Consider the following 21765-nt stretch of genomic DNA (forward strand, 5'->3'; position numbering starts at 1 on the left):
GTACCTTTAGCAAGCAGACACACTTTTGTGAGAAAGTGCACACAAACAGTTTGTGTGTTTGCAAATATTTGTTGACCTGTCAGAAATGCTGGATTTTATAAAGCACTGCTCCCATTATGCTCGCTTCTCTTCTGTAGTGCTAGCTAGAAGCAACTTGCAAACATCTGGTCCAAAAAGTGTTGTTTTGGATCATTTTGGCCTGCTTTAAGTGCTGAATGTAGTACTTTAAATAACATATAAATTATACATTTCTGCCTATTTTGTGCCATTGTGTGCAATAAGCACCAGTGGTGGATGCACCAACAGGATTGTCTTTGTTATTTTCCCTCCATTTATGTTCAAGTCGGTTTGACATCTGTTATGTTAAACAATAGATGGTACGACAACAACAAGAAGACACACCACCTTTGTCACAATTATTGTATCTTCTTGCACAACGTGGCTATGTGAACGCTGCTGTCTTGAACATGCTTAGAACCCTGAAGATAACCATCTGCGGGAGCTGACTTCTTCTCCACTTCTTGCCATTGCTAGCTAAACTTGCAACACTGGTCTTGATTACAGAAAATCTCAAATCAAATCACATATCTACAACAATTACAGCAAGGGATGAGTTTCAAGTATGCCTTAACTATACCAAGTGTTTTGATAGCAGTTCATGACAAAGTCATCGCACAGCCCAACAGCCTCATGTATATCAATGGAAGACCTTAGGTAATTAGCACAGTGGCTAACTTGTAGAGGGCTACCATGGTGGTGAGTGCAGGACACTGGGGAGGAAAAAACAAAACTAAAAAAGTGTGAACTTCAGTCCATGGTGACCATTAATCTACTGTGTTGAAAAAAGAGAACGATATGTATTGGTAGCCTGTTGTTGCTCCAAAAGATAGCTAAGGATAGTACCCTCCAATGAAAATAGGTGCAGCCAATTATTGAATGGACTACCACATGAGAACATTTTGAGAACAGATTGAAGCACCCAAGACTACGCATTAAAGGTCCAAACTCATGCTAAAGATGCAAAATGTTTATCTCCGACTCTCCATAATGTTTTCATTTAAATATAAAAATACCTCACTGGAGCCGCCCAGAGTGAAATGAGCAGTGTGGGAAATAATGTCACACTGGTGTGTGTTTTGTTGCGACATTAGCAGTTCCCATTGTTTCGGCTCCACACTTGGGGAAAAAAAGTCATAAAATTAAAAATAAATGTATCTCTACTTTCAGCAAAATATTATTGTATATAAAGGCGTTACTAGAATTATGAGGCACTACGACAAATTTTTTTTAGTTACATCAAAATTGGTGCTCATCCAGCTCACATATTACTAAATGACGAAATGTAGGTGAAGAGCCGTTAGTTGATAGGCAGCAGATGGTTTATTGCTTAATTTTGTTACTGCAGAGAAAAGAGCAGAAAACTACAGGTCTTGTGAGTATTGTTTTTTTTCCTTTTGTTCTATGCTTACAGGTTTACAAACGCTTGTGTTTACAACTATCACTAGATGTTTATATAGACTGAAAACCACAGCACACATCCACAACAATCAAAGTTTACACATAAAAACAAACTGAAATAATCATTCAAATTGGTTATTTATTAATATAAATGATATTAAAAAATCTATCCCTCGGAAGGGCTAGATATTCTGCATTTTAGCAATTAATTTGACTTTCAAATAATGTACAAGATCGCTAAATTGTGGACTTCAGTCCTGTGTTCAGAACTCCAACTTGGTGACTAATTGTCATGGTCCTGGGTCGGTGACCCAGCGCTTTTAGTTATCATTTTCTAGTTTATGATGATGATGATTATTATTGTTTGAGTTCTGTGTGTTATATTTGGTCTGCCTTTGAGTCTGTCTCTGTCTATGGTGTCACCCCATCTGTTTGTGAATCTGTCTGTTTAGTTCAATGTCTTGTCTGGTTCCATGTGTCTGAGTTTCCTGTTTTATTGTGAAGGTTTGTGTCATATGTGAGTGTGCTCAGTTTACGTTTCCCCTGTCTCGTCAGCTGTGATTTCTCCCAGGTGTGTTCCCCTCCTGTCTCTCATCCCTTGATTACTGCCGTCTGTGTATTTAAGCCCTGTGTTTCTCTGTGTCAGTGTCGCGTTGTACCCTCAACTAGCTGTGTGTTCTGCTGCTATGTTCCTAGTGTTTGGTCTCCTGCTCCAGTTTAGTGTTTCTTTCCAGTGTTTCAGTCCTTGGTTCCTCTGTTCTGACTTTTGGTTTTCTTTTGGTGAGTTTAGTTTGTACGAGGTTTTTCCCAGCAATAAAGCTGCACCTTAAGTTTCACTTCCGTGTCTGAGTTCTGCATTTTGGGTCCACCACTCCTGCTTGCCTGCCACACAGCGATTTATGACAGAACGACGCGACCAGTATGTATCCAGCAGACTCACTGAGGAAGCGCAGCTCAGCCTTTGACGGGACCCGGCTAGTGCTTGGAGGGCCTCCGTGCTGCCGTTCCTCACTAGCTGCTTACCCTTCGGTCCACTCACCTGCTTCTTCCCCCCGGATGCCCCGGTCTCACAGAAAACGCTCCCGCCGGTCCCGGGAGGATTACTATGAGACCGCGAGCAACCAGCTTACACCAGCTCAAGCTTTCTACAAGATGTTAGGGATCATTATAGTGCCACCCGACTCACCCAGCATTTCCACTCCACAGCAGGAGCAACCACAGCCGAGTCATTCCTTGTCACATTCTGCCAGTGCTGCTTCCTCTTCTACTTGGGAGCGGCGAACGTGCCGCCAGCAATCATGGCTCCGGCAGGAGCCTGGGACTCTTCTCGACCAACCGCCTAGGGTGAGTGACAAAGTCCCCCTACATTCGCCTTCTGTGTCGAGGGATAAACGTACCGTTTCCCCCAAGGCCGCTAACGTCAGCTTCATGAACTCTAGATCTTCTGTTCCTCCTGTTCCAGAAAATGACAGTATTCATTTTGAGAGCGATCGTTTCCACTTTGGTTCAAAGGACTGTGCTTCTGATGCTCCTTCGGACCCAGGAGTTAAGACTGTTTCATCTGGAACTGTTTATTCTGGGGCTATGTCAGCTCTGTTAGCCGCCCGGCCCGAAGCTCTGTTAGCCGCCCGGCCCGAAGCTCTGTTAGCCGCCCGGCCCGAAGCTCTGTTAGCCGCCCGGCCCGAAGCTCAGTCGCCACCTCCACCACATTCAGCCTCGCTTCCCATAGCACAGTCACATCCACAGCCTGACTTACTACAAACCTTATTTCAATCCTTAGCCCAGTCAATAGCTCAGTTGGTAGAGGAATCATCAGCCTTATCATCAGCTCGGTTTCCAACTTCACAACCATCATTTTCCCGACCTTTTCTTCAGTTGCCCTCAGCTCAGCCACCTATACAGCCATCATCTTCACCTACACCTCCGGTACAGCAAGCTATGTCTATCCAACCCTTACAGAACTGTTCCACAACCTTGAATCCTAATCAGAGAGACAAACCAAACAATATTGTTATCAGTCCTCAAAAGCTGGCCAGTTCTGAGACTGAGATTCACTCCAGGGCCTCCCCAGAGGCTGGGTTTCAGCCCCCAGCAGACTCTGGACCCCTGGCGGTTAAGAAGCCAGCTGAGGACCGCACCCGGCCGTTGCTGCCTGAGCAGACTCAATGCTCTGTGCAGCTGCAGTCTGCCATGTGTTTGCCAGAGGCCCGTGTGCCTGGTTCTGTTCTGTCCCTGCCAGAAGCCCGTGTGCCTGGTTCTGTTCTGTCCCTGCCAGAAGCCCGTGTGCCTGGTTCTGTTCTGTCCCTGCCAGAGGCCTGTGTGCCTTCTGGTTCCGATCTGTGCCTGCCAGAGGCCTGTGTGCCTGCTGGTTCTGTTCTGTCCCTGCCAGGGGCCCGTGTGCCTTCTGGTTCTGTTCTGTCCCTGCCAGGGGCCCGTGTGCCTTCTGGTTCCGTTCTGTGCCTGCCAGAGGCCCGTGTGCCTGCTGGTTCCGATCTGTGCCTGCCAGAGGCCCGTGTGCCTGCTGGTTCCGATCTGTGCCTGTCAGAGGTCCCCGCGCCTGCTGGTTTTGTCCTGTGTGTTCCAGGGGCCCCTGTGCCCACTGGTCCTGAGACTGTTTTCGCTGGAGGGCCCGAGGAGCCCGTCCAGCCTCCTGCTTCGCCAGCTGGAGGGCCCGAGGAGCCCGTCCAGCGTCCTGCTTCGCCAGCTGGAGGGCCCGAGGAGCCCGTCCAGCGTCCTGCCTCGTCAGCTGGGGGGCCCGAGGAGCCCGTCCAGCCTTCTGCCTCGTTAGCTGGGGGGCCCGAGGAGCCCGTCCAGCCTTCTGCCTCGTTAGCTGGGGGGCCCGTGGAGCCCGTCCAGCCATCAGCTGCAGTCTCATCACCAGCTGCAGTCTCATCACCAGCTGCAGTTTCATCGCCTGCTGCAGCTTCATCGTCCTCGCCTGCTGCGGCCTCAGAGTCTTCGGCCTCGCCTGGTCCGGTTTCAGCATCTGCTTCAGCATCCTCATCGCCTGGTCCAGCCACTGCTTCGTCCTCGTCTGGTCCAGCCTCTGTGTCTTCGTCCTCGTCTGGTCCAGCCTCTGTGTCTTCGTCCTCGTCTGGTCCAGCCTCTGTGTCTTCGTCCTCGTCTGGTCCAGCCTCTGTGTCTTCGTCCTCGTCTGGCCCGGCTTCAGCCTCCTCATCAGCTGCGTCGCCTGGCCCGTCTTCAGCCTCCTCATCAGCTGCGTCGCCTGGTCCAGCCTCCGCATCAGCTTCCGCCTCGTCTGGTCCAGCCTCCGCTTCACCTGGGGCTGCAGGGGCCACGCAGCCTTCAGGTCCCCTACTACCACCTCCACATCGTCGGTCATCTGCCTGGCCACTTGTTGGGCATCTCCGCCACCGTGGACGCCCTCCTGAACGCCGCCACTGCCTTCCACGTGGCCGGCCTCCGGACTTGTTTCCACGCCGCTGTTGCCGTCCGCACAGTCGGCCCCCAGAACTGTTTCCACGCCGCTGTTGCCGTCCGCACGGTCGGCCCCCAGAACTGTTTCCACGCCACTGCCTACTGCGTGGCCGGCATCGGGACCGGCCCCGCTGCCATTCGCTTGGTCGGCCTCCTGAACTTGACCATCTGGGCCTTTTTGGACTCTGTCCCTCCGTCCTGGGCCACCTCCGCCCACCCTGGTCGGGTGCTTTTCTTTTTTGGTTTTGGTCCGTTTTTGTGTTTCTGCTGGGCTGTCTGGAGCCAGCCCTTGAGGGGGGGGGGGGGGGGGGGGTACTGTCATGGTCCTGGGTCGGTGACCCAGCGCTTTTAGTTATCATTTTCTAGTTTATGATGATGATGATTATTATTGTTTGAGTTCTGTGTGTTATATTTGGTCTGCCTTTGAGTCTGTCTCTGTCTATGGTGTCACCCCATCTGTTTGTGAATCTGTCTGTTTAGTTCAATGTCTTGTCTGGTTCCATGTGTCTGAGTTTCCTGTTTTATTGTGAAGGTTTGTGTCATATGTGAGTGTGCTCAGTTTACGTTTCCCCTGTCTCGTCAGCTGTGATTTCTCCCAGGTGTGTTCCCCTCCTGTCTCTCATCCCTTGATTACTGCCGTCTGTGTATTTAAGCCCTGTGTTTCTCTGTGTCAGTGTCGCGTCGTACCCTCAACTAGCTGTGTGTTCTGCTTCTATGTTCCTAGTGTTTGGTCTCCTGCTCCAGTTTAGTGTTTCTTTCCAGTGTTTCAGTCCTTGGTTCCTCTGTTCTGACTTTTGGTTTTCTTTTGGTGAGTTTAGTTTGTACGAGGTTTTTCCCAGCAATAAAGCTGCGCCTTAAGTTTCACTTCCGTGTCTGAGTTCTGCATTTTGGGTCCACCACTCCTGCTTGCCTGCCACACAGCGATTCATGACACTAATGTATAAAAAGGACAAAGATATGTACTGGTAATTGCTGGTGCCCAACTTTTGTGGCACTAGCAAGAGATGGTGCCTTGCAAAGAAAATGATAAAATATTCTGCATTTTAGCAATTGATTTGACTTTCAATTAATATACAAGATCGCTTTATCCAAGAAAACTGCTTTGTGAACTGTAACTTGAAATGGGAAATTATAAGGAACATTTCACAGTGAATTTCTTCTTTTTCTCACTGCTTCTCTTTTTGTTCTTGGCATCAGGAAAAAGTTGAAATGTGACCACAGGGAGAACAAAGAGCACATGTCTCTGAAAACCATTTCACAATAATGGAATTTCTATAATCAGCTGCAACAGCAACCAGCAGTCAGGTCACAAGGTCAAAAATGTACTAAACTGGCTTTGAACATTGCCAAAATTAAATGTATTGTACTGGCCAACAGGAATGTTCTGGCTAACACCGCGGCACAGAACCCATGTATCCATAGTTTCCACATTACGCTAAAGCTCCTGGGACACGCCAATGTGTCTCAAGTCTATGAGCATCTTCAAGTTTAACTTAGCCAAAATGCCAGATAGTTGCTGTGCAGAAATCAACATTTATTTACACCTGCCGGAATGGTGCAGAGTATGTCAACAACATGTGAACACACCTCTCCTAACCCTGCCTTACAGTCCAAATCACACCAATCTGACAATTTAATGCTACGAGAACTTTTCTGGCCCTCCACTGTAAGTTCAAGTTGACAAAACACAAGATTATGTTTATTATTTACCCATAAAGATTGAAAATACATGTTGCTGTCTGTACTTTGAAAGCTTTCAAAGCAGCAGTGTAAGGTGAGGGATTCTCTACAAGATGCACGTAGATGCATAATTCTTTATTTCAGTCTGATCCTGTTGAGCATATTGTTTCCAAGATGGCAAAGGGCATTGCTCTCTTAAGGAAATTCTCTACATATCTTCCTATCTCTGTCTTGAATTGTCCAATAATTTGGTCATGCTAAAAAACATATATAAAAGTTACAGCTTGGGGCAGCCAGAACAGTTCAGCAATTTAAAGGCACATGTTTAGTTACTCGTGCAATCAGCTATTGTGAAATCTGTGTCATTCTTTTATTTTGCAATTAACTTGTCAGGTGTGGTTTTAGTCATGATCATATGACAAAGCAAGTGACCTCTGGTCCACCAGATTTACCCTGTCCTCAGCTGATTTTAAGAAAGGAGCTGCCAATACATAATTTACAATACAAAAACTAAACCTAATAAATAAACAAGCTTTAAATAAACAAAATTTAACAAATTCTACACAAAAGCTGTTGTCAAGAAATCTGACATGACTGCCCTGCACTTCACACAAGGATGCTGACGAACACCCACTTGGCTAAAAAAAAAACATTTTAACAAACAACCTGCGTTTACAGTGATTTACTCAATGTCACACTGCAGGATATTACATTTTTATTTTGCCTGTAGTAGTGATGCTGTGCTGGGGGCTACATGCTTTGGTAAAAATGACTTTTAATCAGATAAAGAAAGAAAGACGGACTCGGCCTACAGCGTGAGAGACAGGGCAACTTAAACATCTGGTCAAATACATTTCTTTTTGGTAAAATGAAACTGAGAAGTTGGCTTCTGTGGTTTAAAGTGCTACAGCTGTGAATGCCCTCTACAGGGAGTGCAGAATTATTAGGCAAATGAGTATTTTGTCCACATCATCCTCTTCATGCATGTTGTCTTACTCCAAGCTGTATAGGCTCGAAAGCCTATACCAATTAAGCATATTAGGTGATGTGCATCTCTGTAATGAGAAGGGGTGTGGTCTAATGACATCAACACCCTATATCAGGTGTGCATAATTATTAGGCAACGTCCTTTCCTTTGGCAAAATGGGTCAAAAGAAGGACTTGACAGGCTCAGAAAAGTCAAAAATAGTGAGATATCTTGCAGAGGGATGCAGCAGTCTCAAAATTGCAAAGCTTCTGAAGCGTGATCATCGAACAATCAAGTGTTTCATTCAAAATAGTCAACAGGGTCACAAGAAGCGTGTGGAAAAACCAAGGCCCAAAATAACTGCCCATGAACTGAGAAAAGTCAAGCGTGCAGCTGCCAAGATGCCACTTGCCACCAGTTTGGCCATATTTCAGAGCTGCAACATCACTGGAGTGCCCAAAAGCACAAGGTGTGCAATACTCAGAGACATGGCCAAGGTAAGAAAGGCTGAAAGACGACCACCACTGAACAAGACACACAAGCTGAAACGTCAAGACTGGGCCAAGAAATATCTCAAGACTGGTTTTTCTAAGGTTTTATGGACTGATGAAATGAGAGTGAGTCTTGATGGGCCAGATGGATGGGCCCGTGGCTGGATTGGTAAAGGGCAGAGAGCTCCAGTCCGACTCAGACGCCAGCAAGGTGGAGGTGGAGTACTGGTTTGGGCTGGTATCATCAAAGATGAGCTTGTGGGGCCTTTTCGGGTTGAGGATGGAGTCAAGCTCAACTCCCAGTCCTACTGCCAGTTTCTGGAAGACACCTTCTTCAAGCAGTGGTACAGGAAGAAGTCTGCATCCTTCAAGAAAAGCATTATTTTCATGCAGGACAATGCTCCATCACACGCGTCCAAGTACTCCACAGCGTGGCTGGCAAGAAAGGGTATAAAAGAAGAAAAACTAATGACATGGCCACCTTGTTCACCTGATCTGAACCCCATTGAGAACCTGTGGTCCATCATCAAATGTGAGATTTACAAGGAGGGAAAACAGTACACCTCTCTGAACAGTGTCTGGGAGGCTGTGGTTGCTGCTGCACGCAATGTTGATGGTGAACAGATCAAAACACTGACAGAATCCATGGATGGCAGGCTTTTGAGTGTCCTTGCAAAGAAAGGTGGCTATATTGGTCGCTGATTTGTTTTTGTTTTGTTTTTGAATGTCAGAAATGTATATTTGTGAATGTGGAGATGTTATATTGGTTTCACTGGTAAAAATAAATAATTGAAATGGGTATATATTTGTTTTTTGTTAAGTTGCCTAATAATTATGCACAGTAATAGTCACCTGCACACACAGATATCCCCCTAAAATAGCTAAAACTAAAAACAAACTAAAAACTACTTCCAAAAACATTCAGCTTTGATATTAATGAGTTTTTTGGGTTCATTGAGAACATGGTTGTTGTTCAATAATAAAATTATTCCTCAAAAATACAACTTGCCTAATAATTCTGCACTCCCTGTATATGACAGGGCTGAAACAAAAATAAAAGAGAAATGTTATTCAATACTTTATTGAGTAACATTAAAAACTGTTCAGTTTGACTACTTGAATACTGAAAGTAACTCAAGCAATGGAAAAAGTCGGGTATAAAGCACTGGGACTTACTTGTAGTGGGCTAGCACACTGAAGGTCTTAGTGAGTAGCAGACACACTGGAAAAAAACTGTGGACTTTAGTCCTGTGTTCAAAACTGGTGACCAATAATGTATAAAAAGGACATTGGTAAACCTGTGAAAGATATGCACTAGTAGTTGCTGGTTAGAGGGCTTGTTGCCCAACGTTTGTGCCACTAGAAGGAGATAGTGCCCTGCAAAGAAAATGAATCCAACAGTGTAAAAATGTGCAGAAATTGTTGCAAGTAACTCTGGGAGTGTAGTTTATCGTAATGAAATAACCGATAATAATGAAAGTGTAATTGAAGTGTGATAACATGTAGAAAATTTAGAGCTGTTTAAGTTATTCTCTGTTGAGGTCCAGGAACAAAGACATTGGGAATAATGTCTTTTCTTCAAATGTGTATTACTGGCTCATGTTCTTTTGAGGCAGCAGGCACAGTTCCCATTGTTCCTTTGGTCACATACTCAAATAGTCATCCAGTTCACAGTGTGTCACAATTCACAGGTTGTCACCTGTGAAATGACAAATATGACACTGCTCTTGATCACAGTTTGGGTGAAGACACATTAGGTCAGCGGTCCCCAACCCCCGGGCCACAGACCGGTACCGGTCCATGAGTCGTTTGGTACTGGGCCACAAGAGTTGATGCTCGGGTGTGAAATTTATGGTTTCCAGGGTTTTTATTGTTATTTATCGTTTTTATCGTTAACTCACCTTTCACTGGGTCTTTTCCCATGTGTTATGAATAAGTCTTTTTTTTGGTAATGGTCCTGGTTTTATTTTGTTGTATTTATCCGCGACACCTTAAAGGCCGGTCCATGAAATTATTGTCGGACATAAACCCATCTGTGGCGCAAAAAAGGTTGGGGACCGCTGCATTAGGTGATCAATGTGTTGAACTTTGCTTAAATTCTCATCCACACTGTAGGAAGAGTAGCAATTGAATGCGTGTTTTCCATTCATCTGAGCTAAAAATGAGTCAAATGTTCATCGTGGGTGGAAAAATAATATAGTAAGTAATAAGTAGTAATTAAAGTAATAGTAATAAGAGCAGAAAAAAAACAGGTTAAAACTAAAAATCATTTAAATTGATCGCAGATAAGAAAATAGAATGTAATAGCTTTATTGTCAGACCAAACAATAAAACATTAGGAGTGGAACTCTAAAGTGGGGTTTAAAATAAAACATCAAACATAAAAATGCTGAAAAACAAATACTATAAATGAGTTATTATACTTAAAAGGAGAGAGTAGCAGCACAAGTTAGTTATCAGTACAGACATTAATTGATGCATTTAAGTATTCGGGACAGAAATGGCTCTTAAAAAGAAGAAGTCTGTGAATCTACAGGTGTGTGTTTTGGCTGATCTGTATCTCCCAGAAGGTAACAGTTCAAACAGATGGTGGACAGGCTGAGGGCAGTCCCTAAAACCGTTATGCTCTTTTGAGGTAGTGAGAGTTGGTGATTTCCTCCATGGATGGCAGCTGGCAGCCAGCGATTTTTTTTCCGGTGTTCTCACCGCTCCTTGCAAAAACCTGTTTTGTCTTCTACAGAGCAGCCTGTATACCACACTGGTAAGCAGTGTGTTAGACTCAACTGCAGCATGGTAGACAGATATAGGCAGTCTTGAAGCATTCCAGGTGCTGGTTTTCCAGTGTGTGTGTCTGATGCCCCAAAGCTGACTCAGAGCCGCAACACCATCAATGGCTGCAGTATGGAACAGATGTGGGTGTGTCCTCATCTCCCAGAGGAGTCATCAAACAGACCTACAGACACAAAAACATGTGAAAATATAAACAACCAGACTATCAGCAGTGATTTAACTACTTTAAGACCTCTGTGAAAATCATTTACAGCAGCGGTCCCCAACCCCCGGGCCTCGGACCGGTACCGGTCCGTGAGTCGTTTGGTACCGGGCCGTGAGAGTTGAGGCTCAGGTGTGAAATGTATGTTTTTCAGGGTTTTTAATCGGTTTTCAGCGTCATTTTGTTATCGTTTTTATCGTTAACTCGGTTTTCCTGGGTCTTTTCAGGTGTGTTATGAATAAATCTTTTTTTCGGTACCGGTACTAGTTATATTTTGTTGTATTTATCCGCGACACCTAAAAGGCCGGTCTGTGAAAATATTGTCGGGCATAAACCGGTCCGTGGCGCAAAAAAGGTTGTGGACCGCTGAGTTACAGTATATATCACAGAATTTAAGGCCTTTAAAAATAAAAATAAAAATAAAAAAATCACAGAACATACAGAGAAAAGTACTAAACTGAATCAATTTCAGCTTTCATTTTTATATTAATAATTAAATTTCATTATCTGTATCTTTACCACACATTTGCCACACAGGTGTAGATACTGTAGGTTCAGTGAATGCTTAAATTGTACTGATTAGAATATACTGGACATTCAAAGCTTAGATTCAGCGCACTGTGTTAGAGGCTGGGATTTGATGAATTCATCACATATACAACCTTTGATCATCATTTATGTGCAGTTGAGAATGAATCTGTGCACTCACATATTAAATGAATCAAAATCAGTAGTGTGATCTCCAACTGACAGCTGTTATTTTAATCAGCCTGTCTCAGTTGTTTTAACTCTAAATATCACAAAGTAATGTGGTAACATCTGGACTGACGAGTTTACTGTCAGCATTTTAATCGCTAGTTTAAAGGCTGTAGGTTGCAGCCATTGCTCTAACACTGTATAAATGTAACAGGGCTCAGCGCTGGTTCTAATAGTCTGAACTGCTTCCAGCTTTATTTGTGAAGAGCACAGCAGCTTACAAAACATGTAGCTAGCTCGTACAGCTGCGACGTAAATTTTTCATATGCTAAGATGACCTTAAAATAAGGACGATCTGATATCCTCGTGTTGAACGGGGCTACGTGCAGTGATGCTAGCGTTAGCCATGTTAGCACGTTACCTTCACAAGTGGTCAGACTGCGTAAACAGGCACTCAGTCAGAGGTTGTGCTCTCTGTTTCGCTGCAGGGTCCCTTCATTCTTCACATATCCGTGTCGAGCCGAGTGTAAATCCCGAGGCTGAACGGCAATTGGAAAAAGGTTTTTGTATGAAGTTTATTAAATTGGAATTCAAAAATGTTTTTTGAAATGAAGTTTTTAAAAAGCATTTTAAAAATCAGTTTATTAAATTGGAATTCAAAAATGAATTTACAAATGGAGAATTTATTCTACATTTCATTATTTCAGCACAGAATTCTTTATTTCGATGAGCGTGGCTCTTGTGGTCCTCCATATGTTAACACATAGTGAAAATCATGGAGAAGCTAGCGACTCTACAACGGGAAATTGATAGATCTCGGGACCAGTGATGGACATTAGATCAACTGCAGAATCGGAATGCAGTTTTTCACCCTAAACCAAACCAAAACAACCACTATCTTCACGTGGCCTTCCCTCACCAGCTAAAATTTCCCGGGCCAAAGCTGGAACAGCAAATTCTCCCAGATAACAAGACAGTGTATGACTCTCTACTCTTTCCTCCTACTTCTTCAAGTTGACTTTCGCTTAAATCTATGTGAAAGGGCTCTCTCTCTTGAGTTGGACACAAGATACACACACATACATATGTACTCAGACAGAAATATACAATATACAATATAAATGACTACTTCCACTCGATGCAGCCAGGCGGGTCTGTGTCCAGCGCCGGAGTATGGCTGCATGACCAGATGGCTGTTGTTTCCTGTTCTCAGACTGCTCTCCTCCAGTCAATCAATAAAAAAGATGAGTGAAGAAGAAACACTCAATGCATCATGGGAATCCCCCAGCAGCCTATGCCTATTGAAGCATAACTAAGGGAGGATCCAGGCTCCCCTGGTCCAGCCCTAACTATATGCTTTATAACAAAAAGGAAAGTTTTAATCTTAAAAGTAGAGATAGTATCTGTCTCCCAAATCCAATTTGGAAGCTGGTTCCAAAGAAGAGGGGCCAGAAAGCTGATGGCTCTGCCTCCCATTCTTTTAAATACTCTAGGAACAACAAGTAAGCCTGCAGTCCAAGAATGAAGAGCTCTAATGGGGTGATATGGTACTATAAAGTCAGTCCAGACTAGGGATGGGTATCGTTTAGGTTTTATCCGATACCGGTGCCAAATCGGTACTTTTGAAACGGTGCCGGTGCTCAAACGGTGCTCAAACCGGTGCTTAAAGAATGGAGAACACAAAATTGGTCCAAAAACCTCTCATGTTCAGCTGGTTTTTGTAAAAAGATAACAATGTTAGCCTTTTCTGCAGCTATGGGGCATATATGGTATCACTCTTGGCTGGAAGCAGTGCTTAAACAATGGAAAAAACACAAACTTTGTCCAAAAACCTCTCATGTTTAGCTGTTTCCCTCTTTTTCTTTGGTCATTTTAGCCTTTTTGGCCAGGGTGAAGGGAGTATCTGCCATCAAACAAGAAGACAGCCGCATGTAGCTATGATGATGTTTGCTAGTTCACCTTACATGCATTAATGTAATAACGTGGTTAGCCTACTCAACGTAAATTACACACGAACAACATTAAGCTACTCACGCAGAGAAGAACGGCTGCTGCTGCCATCATCATCCGTCATCATTTCTGCTACACTGACAGGGCTAGGGACCAGGACTCTCCTCTTCGTGTTTCTGGGGGATGTTGCTAACTCTGGGTCCGATAACTGGCAACCCACCCGCAGTAGATGCGCTCGGTGTGAGGTCTCGCAGCAAGCTATCAAATACGGCGCATTTCTTGGCTTTAAAAAAAACCCGCTATGCGTCGCCAGGTGTTTCATCGGATTCGAGGTGTTACCTCCTTTGACAGTATCACAGTATCAGCTTAAAGCACTTGTTGCAGGCTGCTGAGTTTGCATATTTTGCTGTGAAGTACAGCCAGACTTTTGACCGCTTCGCCTTGGGCATTTTTAATCTGTAGCTCTGCTCTAAAAGAACGTACGTACCTGGCCCCGCCTACTATCCTCGGAAACGTAAAACGATTGGCTAGAAGTGTATCACAGCTCCGGAAAAAAAAGCACCGAAATAAAGCACCGAAATGTGCGCTGCTTTTCGGTCTGGTTACTACCGTTTATGTCAGAACCGGTGCCATCATGGCACCGGACACCGGTACCCATCCCTAGTCCAGACCTTTCAGGTCGGGGTGGGGGGGTTTCCATCTCGCTGCAGGGCAACCTGCTAGTGACAAATAAAAGCTGTTTCATTCATTCTGTTTCATTCACCCTATCACTGAAAACATCTGGAACATCATGAAGCAGCTGTTGTAGATAAAATATGTGTTTAGGAGCTTTGAAAATCATGGTAATCAAACAGTTGTATTGGCAGTTAAAGTCTGTGCAGGCCTACCTTTTACCTGATCAAGCAGCAAGAAGGTAAAAGGTAGGCCTTAATGAAGAACTAGAACTAGTATAAAAATCGGCAAACAGTATCCATCCCTGCAGCTGGCAGAATCGACAAATGTCCCAGTATTTAGGATTTTACATTCCTATGAGCTGGTATCACATTAATCACCAGCAGTGGGATGGAAGACTAAAATACACTGAATGAATGGTTTTCATGCCAAGGCAGAAATGCACCAACCTGATATTTGGTTTAAATACAATCTTATACTGACTCAAATATCAGTATTGGTCACACCGTGGGCTGATTTATTAGATTCACTGTAATTTTGTTCAGTTATGTTTACAGCATAATGTGTCCTTAGTAGAGGGCTCATTCCTAAATGGAGCATTAACATAGCATGGGGCAAGCAAACAGATTGGGATGAGCAATTTGGAGATCATTTAAGATGGCAAGACCAACAGGTTTCTTTGTTTGTTTGAACTTTCTGTCTTAACTGCAATCTATGGTTGACTGAATTGTCAGCAGCTGAAAAGTTTCTAGTCAGCTTATCTCTTCTTGTCTGATTAAGTTCATGGAAACACTTTCTGAAAAGATTTAACTGCATATAAGGTAACATAATGATAAGATAACATAAGGTAATTCACAAAGCTTGCTGTGTGGCAGACCCAAATGCAAAATTCAGGATGCAGGTGGGGAACATAAAAAAGGATTTTAAAAAAATGGATGTTAAAAAAGGTCAAAAGTAATCAAAGAGGTAAGTTCAAACCAGGGAAAACACACATCTATGAAACAGGAACTATGGAATGAGGGAACGTGGACAAGACGAGCACACATCATTAAGAGGGGACATGACAAAGGCCAAGGGGAGACGCAAACAATATATACAAAGAAGAATAAGACTAGGGGAAAACAGCGGGGAAATACAGAGGGAAAAAATCAAGGATAGCAAACTAAACTCAAAACAAGGTACACAAGACAAGAGACTTTCAAAATAAAACAGGAATTAACTTCCACCGAGGAAAAGACAAACAGACAAACATGATACAAGGAAAGACAAACAGAGATACAGAAACACAGGGGATGCAGGAATTCCCAGGAACTTGAGAAATAAAATAAAAGCTGAACCGAAACTTTGAATGGAACTAGATATATAAATATATGTAAATATATACTTTCATGGGGCTTCTCTGTGTGTTATAAGCTGTTGAATTTCATTAAAGCCTAATTCACTTCATTTGTGTCTGTCCAGGTGCTCACAAACTACTGCTAACACATAAATGAGTGGAACGAGACCCCGTCTTATCCAGTTACTACCACAAGGACACTCGGTTTCACATTATTTTCAGTGTTGGCTGTAAAATTGAACCTGTCTTTGTTTCACTTCTCTATTTTCTTTTTACTGTAACTTTACCTCCTCCTTCCTTATCTAAGTGTGTTGCTCCAACAGCTTCTTCATTTCTCAATAATTCTAAATGTCATGCTGCCCACAGAAACCCGGCTGTGGCGCCTGACTTGTTTATTTGATCAAACTCAGCATGTCAGTCTTGGACTTCTTGATGCCCAGAGCAGTCTGATCTGGCAACCAGTCACACCAGTAGATGGAAACTCACATTACTATCATTTTTATTTGCAAATGTTCTTATATTTTTCTTCTCCACACCAAACACTATGACTTGACTAGAGAATAGTATGAACTTTCAGTTTTTGAAAAAATCCAGCCACTGGACATTTTTAACAGACAACAGGACCCAAGTTTAAAAAAACAGCTCCAAGAAATCATGTTCAGTTAATTTGTGATGGTAAAATCAATATATGCAATATGTGCAACATTCTTCAGCAGATCTTGACTAAACTAATATTAGCTCCAAAAAAAAAGAAAAAGAAAACTGTTACGGTGCAGTTTCAACATTCAAAATTAATGTAAAATCTGTAAAATTTACCTCGAGATCAATGTGCTACTGTTCATAGAGCTAACAATTTTTTCTCACTTCAAATCTAAAACAATCAAAATGCTAATATTTTGAAACTTGAGCATTCAAAATAAACAAATATATTAAAAAAAAATGTGCATACATGTTTCATTAATAGTTGTTTCTATATCTGGATTTTTGTGAAATTAACTGCTCCCAGTTTGTTTATCTTAAGCAGGCTGAACCATATGGGAAGGTTAAGGTTAGGGTAAAATATCACACTCAGAAACTCGTGCTTTTAAACTCATATTACACACTTTGTGTTACAGGGTTAAACAACTTATGTATAATCCTTACCAGTGGGTGGGGACAGTAGATACCTTGAAGCAAGACATCCCCCCCTGGCAGTAATGTAGAGAATCACAGTGAATGACTTGAGCCTTAGGAGAGCCGGGGCTGTCTTGTGTTAGAGCTGGCTCTGGTGTTTGCAAAATGGGAAAGAAAGCTAACTATTAGTCTCTGTCTCTTATCCAGAATTAGCTGGAAAGTACATGCCTTGCAAAGGAACTTAATACATCAGAGTAAGAATGAAGTGTAATAAACATTTTGTCTGCACATTAAGTATGGCAATGTTTTTTTTTCTGATGTGTTATTGCAAGAAATGTGCAGCAAGCTACAGTTTAGAATTAAGAAGTGCTTCTAAATGGTCCAACTCATCAAAATCAGCACTTTCTAAACTGTAGAACAGTTACACTGAAACTCTATGTAGCCCCGTCTCTTTAGACTGCACAGAAAACTAATTAAAACATGTTACATCACTACAGCTTCCTCTTCACATTGGAGACGGTCCGAGTGTCAGGAGAACTGAACTTCAGGTAAGAATGACCTGCAGTCTATCTGGATATCAGATATAAACCAAGTTTAGGTGGAGTTTATTTTTGTTATGCTGACTTTTTCGTACTGCGTGCTAGCTAGCATGACAGAGTTTCTATACAGCTGGGTGGTGCTATGATGTTGATGTTGAACTTTATTTTACTTATAAGGTTAGTTATTAGTTCCCAACCGTCCCCTAAAAAACAGAATTGTCTCGTATTCTGAGAAAATATTAGCCTACGCGTTTCGTATTGAGGTGAAAAGGAACAGTTTGTCCTGTACTTCAGCTACAATGAAAAAGACACAAAGCTGGATTTATTCTGTCTTTGCTGCACAGCTTCTTCTTCTTCTCTCATTCTCCCCCCTCCCTCTCCTGTTTCTACTTCAATCATGAAACTGATCAATGATCAGCTGATCGGCTTTTCTCTCTTGTTTGTTTATCGCCCACTTTGCGCCAGAAAGAGGAAACCAGCGGATGTCGCGCTAAACAACAGCAGCACGTTTAAGCTTGATCAGCTGTTGTTAGAATTTATTTAATGTTAATTTCTACTATCAGCTGATGTTTGCTGGAGCCACAGCTGCAAAAAAGCTGCTGGTCATGATATGGTTTGGTTATCCTGTGAGAGGGAAACATGAAGATGAAACCAGGAGATGTCCTTACTGAATCATCAGAGCTGAACAGGTGATGGAGAAACAGGTTGACCTTTTAGTTAACATGAATGAGTTGAAGGGAAGTTATGAACTGTTTCTGAGAGACAAATAACCCCAGGATCCTTTTTTTTTATGTAGCTGACAGCTGGTAACTGTGCAGGTGCGGATCTAGCAAAGTTTTGCCAGGAGGGCCAGGTAGGGCATTAACAGGGAGAGGTGGGCACGAAGAAATACTTTTCTTTCTTATTCTCATTTAAAATATCTATATATGCATATATATCATCAGAACTGTGTACATCACTGTCACAACAGCGTTTGTTTTCATTCAAAGGCTTTATGATTTTTCCTATAATGGTGGGCGTCAAAATGCCCGGGCCGATTTTTTTGTCCCAGTCCAGCTCTGTATGCAGCTCATCTGCAGTCTGGTGTTACCTACATCTTCCTATTCAGAAGGCAGAATTTCAGAGTTCTGAGTACAATCGAAAGCACCACGACTGCGGTTTTTGTGTTGGATGTAAAAAAGCGCAGATGACGCTGTGACGTAGGCTAGAATCATGACGGCGGTCAACAACGGTCCAGGCGTGGGATTATGTGGAAATATGCACATTATTTTTTCCTTTCTATTGGTAGGTGCCACAGTGCACTTGTGGCAAGTAAGCAAACTAGAAGACTGGTAATCTTGCTGGGTATCCAGTTACAGAAGCAACACATTGACAAGAGAATTCTGAGTGAAACCAAAGTTACTTTCCCTAGTAACTAGTTACTTTGAAAGTAACAAGTAACTTGAAGTAACTGAGTTACTTTTGATAGAAGTAACTAGTAATGTAACTAAGTTACTAATTTAAAGTAACTTACCCAACACTGGTCATAGTAAGCAAGTCTCAGTTTCAACTGTGAAGATAGGACTTTGAGCTGCAGGTATCAGAGGATGCGTTGCAGCAAGAAAGCCATTGCTAAGACATCAGAATAAGGCAAAGTGTTACGGTTTGGAGGAGGACTCAAGCGCAGGACTCCGGTTCTGATGCTCACAAGAAGGGTTTATTTACAAGTCACCAGGTGTATATACAAGAATGTGCGGGGAGGTGTTATATACAGCTGAGTGGGGGGAGAAGGGGTCTCCAGGGAAGTCCAAGGGAAAGCACGCGTTCTTCAGAATATCCACTCACACGACCACAGGCTCACACTCCGACACTGCCACACGGGAATCACACGGGGAAAAATCCAGGAAGCTCTGTAGACAGGGAGACAGGGTTAAGAACGACGCACAGAGGAAAACACTCTTAACTAAACTTGCTGTAGCTTGACTTCACTAACGCGTGGTAGACAACGATCCAGCAACGAACAGCAGTCACCTCCTGGCTTAACACTAGGAGTCCCAGGCTTCTACCTTTCTACCTTTAAAACCCGGAGAGCAGCCAAATGGCTGGTAGGCTTTTAGCTAAGCTTTAGCTTCAGCCAAGTGGAAGTTAAATTGGCTAGTCATTCATATGTAAATTAGGTTGTTACCTGGGAATTCTGGAGGGAGGGGAGTGGGGGTGTGTGATTGAGGGGGTGGGGGAGCTGCAAAAAGCTGTGAACTTCCTTTTGTGTTTCATCTTGATGCATTCTCAATCATCCAGGGAAATAAATCTCCAAAAGTCACCAACTGAGTGTTTCAGTTTGCCATCTTAGGGAGAAATCAACACACCTTATATATATATGTGTATATATATATATATATATATATATATATATGTGTGTATATATATATATATATATATATATATATATATATATATATATATATATATATATATTAAGTAGCTTCTCATTATTATTAATGTCCTGCAGCTGTGTCAAAGTTTAGCTAAAAACACATTTCAAGGTTCTTTGTTATCAATTGCTGAGCAGCAAGAAAGCCAACACTTACTTCTCTTTGATCAAAGAACACTGGATGACGTCACAGTGGCTGTGCCCATCCGTGCTACTATCATCTAGCGATTGCTAGGCAACAGTCATTCGATGTGGGCGGGGCTTGGCAATTATCAAAGGGCAGTGGGCGGGGCCTACAGGACACGACCCTATAAATAGAACTCCAGAACTCCATAAACACCTGCGATTTAGTTCAGAGCGCATTCATGCATCAGAACAGCGAGCAACATTTAAACACATTTAGTTCACAAAGAGCAGACATACCTGCCACAACATCACTTTGCTCCATGTTAGTGGATGCAACAGAGACAACCATGGAGAAGGGAGCTCCGGTGTCCACACAGACAGAGGAGTGTCTTGAGTCAGTGGACGCTGATTCCCATGAGAAAACAGGGGTAACACCAGCAAAGGAAGACATGGTTACAGAAATATCTGTAGACAACTGTGGTGATGATAAGAAAACCGAAACTCCGGAACTGGAGACAGGGGCCAGTGCAAGTCTTCAGCATGTGGACACCGGAGCAGACATACCTGCCACAACATCACTTTGCTCCATGTTAGTGGATGCAACAGAGACAACCATGGAGAAGGGAGCTCCGGTGTCCACACTGACAGAGGAGTGTCTTGAGTCAGTGGACGCTGATTCCCATGAGAAAACAGGGGTAACACCAGCAAAGGAAGACATGGTTACAGAAATATCTGTAGACAACTGTGGTGATGATAAGAAAACCGAAACTCCGGAACTGGAGACAGAGGCCAGTGCAAGTCTTCAGCATGTGGACACACAATCCCAAGCCACAGCAGAACCAAAGAAAAGCTGTATGAAGAAAAAGCCCACAGCTGATACAAAACACTGGGACAAAATAGAAGCTTGTCCCGTGGAAAAGCCTGTGATTCCAGCTGTACATGAGTCAGAAGTTGATTCTTCTTCTGTCATCAGTCTGGCATCTGATGATGTGTCTGCAGAAAAAATGTTTGTTTATGCACTTACTCAGTTGGTAGTTTCACGGGCCTTAAAGAAAGTCTCTGCTAAACACAAAGACTCCACAAGGATTCCCAACTGTTATCGTCTGCTTGAGAAAATCTGGCCTGAAATTGAGGGAAAACATTTGGATCTATGTCCAAAGAGGCTGCCCAGTATGGCGAAAGCCATTTTCACCAATCTTTGTAAAGTGCATAAGTGCAAGGAAAAAGATTTGATTTCAAGTCTGAAGGAAGAGCTTGAGGATGATATTACTGTCCCAACATTCACCAGACATCTGCTGGCATTACCCAAAAGAATACTCACTTTATCTAAAAACCGAGACGAGTACAGAGAACTTGTGGAACGCTTTGCTAGAGATCTGGTTATGCACGCAATGAGCAATACAAATGAAGCAGGGAAATTGCCTCTAGGGGCTGATGAAGCCATTAAACAGAGGCTTGCCCAAAAAGTCTGGGCTAAAATTGTGTCCAAAAAGCTCAAAATCTCCTTGGAGGACATTGAAGAGGTCAGCGTGGCAGTATACAATGAACTCCAGGATAAGTGGAAATATCCAAACACTGTCATGCAGTTAATGAAAATTGGCCACCGAAATGTTGACAAAGAGATTGTCAAAAGTTTCATAAGAAATGCACCATTTAAGAGACCAAATATCTTCTCTAGGATGTTTTCATGTGTACGCTAAAGTTTACCTGGCGTTACAAAGAAGATTACTCACTTTATTTAAAAGCCCAGAAGAGTAACAAGAACTTGTGGAACTGTTCACTAAAGACCACATGAAATTATTACCAACAAATAATAAAAAACAAAAAATTAAAAAAAAGATCTTGATTTTGAGCTTTGTTTTATTTGTCTTCAGATTGTGTATACATTTTCAGTTTA

This window comes from Maylandia zebra, linkage group LG22 (genome assembly GCF_041146795.1).
Source record: "Maylandia zebra isolate NMK-2024a linkage group LG22, Mzebra_GT3a, whole genome shotgun sequence".
NCBI classification, from domain to species: domain Eukaryota; kingdom Metazoa; phylum Chordata; class Actinopteri; order Cichliformes; family Cichlidae; genus Maylandia; species Maylandia zebra.